The sequence below is a fragment of the Urocitellus parryii genome, unplaced genomic scaffold, assembly GCF_045843805.1.
Source record: "Urocitellus parryii isolate mUroPar1 unplaced genomic scaffold, mUroPar1.hap1 Scaffold_3535, whole genome shotgun sequence".
NCBI lineage: Eukaryota > Metazoa > Chordata > Mammalia > Rodentia > Sciuridae > Urocitellus > Urocitellus parryii.
Genome location: NW_027553198.1, coordinates 35,280 through 41,011, shown reverse-complemented (window position 1 = coordinate 41,011; position 5,732 = coordinate 35,280). Strand labels below are relative to the sequence as shown.

The window sequence follows — 5,732 nt, the reverse complement described above, 5'->3', positions numbered from 1 at the left end:
GATTTTAATTGGAGTCAGTGGTCTTTTCTTGCGTCCTGGTCTAACATTTTGGAGTTCCCCAGCGAGATGACCCTGCCCGGCCAGACCACAAGAGCAGACTGCTGGAAATTCTGAAGCTGGCCTTCGCTCCAGGGCTCCGGGCTGGAGAGCCACTCTAGGGGGTGCGCAACTTGAGACGTTCCAAGGCCTCGGAGTGAGCCTTCGGTCCCGGAGCACTGCAGTGAACTGCCGCACTAAAACAATTAGCAAGCACCTGGGGGAGGAGGCCTCCATAGGTAAGTGGCGCCTTTATAACATCTGGTATCCGGTTAAGGGAGATCTCTTCTGATGACAGAGAGGTGGCCTGGCGAGGCTCACATATACTCCTGTCCGGACAGTAACGAGAAATCGTTCTGTCTTCTGTTCTGTTCTGTAGGGAATTCCTCTGGAAGGGTAGAGAGGTGCCGACGGGCACGCACGCACTCCTACCCCGGAGCTTTGGCAAGACGTTGCATTGCTCTTCTGTTCTGTTTCGGCGCCGGGTTTCTGTTTTCTTGTATTTTGTTCTGTGTTCTATATGTTTTTGTTTGTTTGTTTTGTGCGTTTTGTTGTGTGATTTCTGTGGTAAAAACTTAAGGATATTGGATGTGAAAATGGGTAATAAAGCAAGTCAGCCTGACACCCCTTTGGACTGTGTTTTAAGGAACTGCGATGAACTTTACCCCCCTTTGTTAAGCAGGAGGAGAGAAGCCCCTAGCTGGCTGCTTGAAGCACCTCCAGTGCAGAGGGCAATGCCTGCTGGGGACCTAAGAACTGAGTATCTCCCAGGTTAACAAGTGAACCTCCTTTAAAACCCCTTGTCCCTCCAGATCAAGAGAGTCCCCTGTGTTTCTCCTTTGTTAGCAAAGCAATAAACCTCCCTTTTTCTTTTTCTCAAAACCCTGTCCTCATTATTAAATTGGCATTAATTGGCTCTAAGGTCAGGAATCGAACTTTCAGTTACAAATTTTGATATCACCGCCCCCCGCCCCGGAACTTTTTGAGAACTGACTACTGAAATGTTAAGAGATGGAGTGTGCTTGAGGTGGAATCCTGTATGTAAAAGGAGGGACTGAGGGACTCCCAGCAGCTGCCGAAGCTCTGTTGCTTCGGGGATTCCCTCCTTCCTTCCCTGTACTGTAAGGATTATGCCACCTCTGTCTTCTTGAAAAGAGAAAAAGAAAAAGGAGACACTTAATGCAGTAAAGTCGCCATGGAGACCCTTGATTTTATATTTCAGGTTGCCCCTCTGTGAAAATATCTGGTCCCCTTGTGGGGACATCTATGGTGCCACTGGTGTAGGAGATTTTTCTCTTATCTGCTCTGTTTTAAAAGGTTTCTGTCTGTCAGCCATAGTCTGGAGCTCCTCTCTGTCTGTCCTGTGTCTTTGTTTCTGACCCTTTAAGACATGTGCAATAGTGTGTTGATATTATAAATTGTTTCTTGGGAATGATCTTGGCTGAATGTGTGTCTAAAAGATGATGTTTTATTGTAACAATGTGGTATCTGAATGGGTTTTTGATGCATTGCACAGTGCTGCAGTTAAAAGTTGGGTTTAGGTAATTGTTTAGTTTATGATTTCAGATAATTCATGCCAGAGAACTTAAATACTTAGGATGGAATAGTAAATCATAGTATGGTATCTGTTGACAAAACAAGATGTAAAGATATAAAATTTTGTGAATTGTATCTTAAACTTGTATCATAATTTTCAACATTCGAACCTGAAAATTATGACTTATAGTTAAAATGCCTTAGGCCTGAGGTGTCTGCTCAGAATAGCAGTTTTTCCCTGCTCCTTCCAGACCTCAGCCAGGACTTATGTTGAAGTGCAAATGAAAGAAGCCTGCAAGCTCAGTAGGAGACTGATCTGAGACCTAAGGAAAAAAAAGTAAATTGTATGGTATTTACTAATTACTGGCCAGTCATTTTTACTAGGACTCTTGTTTTTTTTTCCTTAGATTCTGTATTTTTTTTGAGCTCATGATTTTGACCCTATAGACCTAGGTTAATGTTTTTCTGATCAGTCCTATCTTTGACCAACTGTGGAGTTTTTGAAACATTGCAATGGAGATTTCACCTGCGAAAAGCTACTAAGGCCTTTACTATTGTTATGTGTGCACACTTTTGTTATGTGTTATATGTCTATATATACATATGTCCGTATATCATATATATGATATACAAATTAACATATATAAGGAGCGCTCATAAAAACAAATTAAAAAAATGGATCCAAAGATCTTTAATTCATGTGATTTAAATGGTTCAATTTAAATTGGATAAACAGATAAAAATAAATGTCTTTAAATTTAAGCTTACAAGTTTTCCTAGGTGTTAAAAAAAACTCATAAAATATTAATGTTTATACAATGTCTAAAATGCCTTGGTTCTAGGACTTTTCCTTCAACAAAAAATGGTTTACACTGTTCAATACATTTGTCTAATATTTTGATAAATAAGTAAAGTAAATTTGATATGGGATTATTCATTCATGAGTACTTTTGTTAGATATCTGATTGATTTACTACGGTCTGTATAAGTTTGTACTAAAGTCTGTATAAGATTGTAAAAGTCAGTCATGTGTTAAAGAGACAAAAATTTCTTAAAACATTAGTTTACCCATAACATTGTGTTTATTAAGTTTTATTTTTTTCTGGAGCAAGCAACCATAAAAATTAAATAACTGGTTAAATAAGAACTGTTATTTTAGAGCACTGTACTGCCATTTCTTTAAAAGTTAAACTTGGTTAATGTAGAAACATCAATGTAATTGTGATGCTATTAATGTGCTCATATTTTCCAGGTATACAAGTCTGTAAGGTAGAAACTTTGAAAGAGCATTATATCAAGCTGGTGTTCAGAAGTTGTATGGTAAAAAATATATTGGGGATTTATTTACCTGTTATCAATAAGATATGTAAAGTTTTGTTACTTCTTACATTGGGGAACAATTTAAATGTATTCTTAAGTTAATGAGAGCCTAATCTATGTAAAGGTTAAAAACTTTCAGCCTTTCTTTAATTTCATGTTTTAAATGTGATATCATATGGTGTTAGCTAATGTTCATGTGACTTCAAACAATTTATGTAAACTTTGTAAAATGATAATTAAAAATACAAAGATCAGCTTTAGAACTAAAACACTTAAGATTTATAAAGAGCCCTGCCTTACCTGAGATGAGGCTCTGTGTCCCATCTTACTACATGTGAGAATGACTATGAAAACAGTAGGCCAGATTTTAGTTCATTTAAAGTTATGTTCAAAAGTTTGTTTTTTTCTGTCAAGATTACTAGGATCTCAAACAGGGGATATAATGTATAACTCAGCCAAAAATTCAGGGTAGCTGTTACACAAACTAACTGTTTTTACTCTTGTTAATTTTATTTTGTAATTTCCTTATAAGTGATCTAAAGATTCCCTGTTAGTGTTTTACAGAAGTGTTGCTTTAAGAACACAACGTGGGTTAGTTCGAGATAATAAGCCATCACCTACAAGACAGATAGGATAATACAGATCCCAATTAATAAAAAGATGAATAATTATAAAGTTATAGACATTAAAGCCCAGCACTCTTAATATAAGGCTGTTAAAATTTATTTGCTGGATGTTTAAGATTAAGTTTTTAAATTAAAGTTAAATTAAAGGGGCCAGAAAAACCAATATTTGGCTCTTGCCCTCTGAGTCAGTCTGAATCCAGGGAACAGGGGACTTCTCTAAAGAGCTTTGCAACTCTGGGCCACATAACCTCCCAATCAGGGAGACTAATGAGACCACTGGAGAACAGAAAGCCAATCAGTGCATTTGCTATGAAGAGGAGAGTCATCAGAGAAGGGAGACATCCCTGGTGCTTCCGAGGGAAGCCACATGGTCAAGCAAGACCTAGACCCATCCTAGCGCAAATGGCACTAGCAGAACTGAGAAGTTTCCCCAGGAATGACTCCCATAAAAGCTAAGCTGACTCTTAACTTTAGATAGAAAGAAAAGTCAGTTTGACTGCTTCATCTTAAACACTTAGCAAAGACATTAAAACCAAAATACAGCCATTCCTGGGCATTTTAAATAATAATAATAATAATAATAATAATAATAATAATAATATTTTAAGGTATACACTTTATGTTAGCCTTCCAAAATAAGTAAGACTGGAGGCTACAAAGAAGGATTCTCAGACTGAAATGCCTGATAACTATAGAAAGAGACTATCAAGAGGAGCTGCCAGAGACAGAAGTTTTTTTTTTGTTTAAGGCCTACAGATATTCCTAACCTACTCAGGTAGGCTTCGGGTTTGCTAGTATGATTATCCAGCCCTGAGTAACAGAATTAAAGGTTTCTCTATTAGACACAGAGCTCATACTAGTAAAAGAATTTTGCAAGATCAGATGACATTAAATTATTAAACTGTATCTTATGGGGAGGGACAACTGTAACACTAAAAGTTAAATGTTATGCTTACAATCCTGATAACTGGGAATGTTAAAGCCTGGTGAGGGAACTTCTATACAGTGACACATTCCAGCTGCTGCAACATTTATTCAATACTCATAGTTTTTGTTTCTCTCATAGAAGCACCATCCCCAGATGACTTTACAACCTGTTCTTCCCCAACCAGACTTCAAACCGAACTGACTTCTAAAAGGCAACTCATGTCCCTCACGCCGTGCCCCCTCATGTCACCCTCTCTCAGCTCAGAAGAAGCCAAAATGAGTGACGCCTCTCTTCTTACAACAATGGAGCCAAAAATAAAAAGATTATCAATATAAGTAATTAATTAAGTCAGGTAAAATCAGGGAGACCGGTTTTGGGTGAGTTCTAAAAATTTAGAGACTGTTACCTGAGGGATTAAAATTCCCACAGTGCTCTTCCCCTACCCTATCAAAGATTTGAAAGGGACACATCAGAAAAGGGGGGAATGATATACCTAGCCTAGTTATCTCATTAGATTAGAAGCCAGCTTGTCACAAGTTATGAAGGATTCATTTCTGTTTTCTGTAAAAATATCAGGATGTCTGTATGGCCTGGCCATTAGTTGATGTTGTAAACCTACTTGGAATGCCTGCCCGTGCCCTGAACTCACCCAGGTCCGGTTTCCCCTGACCAGATAACAACCCTTTCCTAAACCTTAGTGACGCCTCATAAATTCTGGCCTTCCCTGGCCGGACAATGACCCTCTCTGAGTCTCTAAGATCTCCATAAATTCTGATGCCGGGGCCAGCAAAATGTAAACTTGTGTTATGCTCCTCAGAGTGTTGTTGTCTGTAACCCCCGCTTTGTGTAACTTTTTGGGCTATAAAACTGGGCCACAAAGAAGCCTCGCTGCTGTCTTGTTCCCGCTGTTTTGGGAGGGAAAGGCAGCCCGGCCGGTCGAAATAATAAGCTTGCTTTAATTTGATTTTAATTGGAGTCAGTGGTCTTTTCTTGCGTCCTGGTCTAACACCAGGGTCCCCAAGCTGTGACGACCTCCTCAGACATGAGGCACACAGAGGACCCAGCGTCCCTGAGCTGGGAGTATCTCCTCAGACCCCACACACACTGAGGACCCAGCGTCCCGACCTGGGAGTATCTCCTCAGACCCGAGGCACACACGGAGGACCTAGCGTCCCGACCTGGGAGAACCTCCTCAGACCTGACACACACAGAGGACCCAGCGTCCTGACCTGGGAGTATCTCCTCAGCCCTGACACACACGGAGGACCCAGCTGCCTCGAGCTAGG

General features: G+C 39.7%; 1 long non-coding RNA gene across 1 annotated transcript; it reads left to right on the top strand.

Moving 5' to 3' along the window:
* The first annotated feature begins 213 nt into the window (after positions 1-213).
* LOC144252017 (uncharacterized) lies at positions 214-5,157 on the top strand. The gene is made up of 3 exons (XR_013342862.1): positions 214-275; positions 2,825-2,892; positions 4,585-5,157. It is a non-coding gene; the product is annotated as an uncharacterized LOC144252017 (long non-coding RNA).
* Positions 5,158-5,732: the final 575 nt, after the last annotated feature.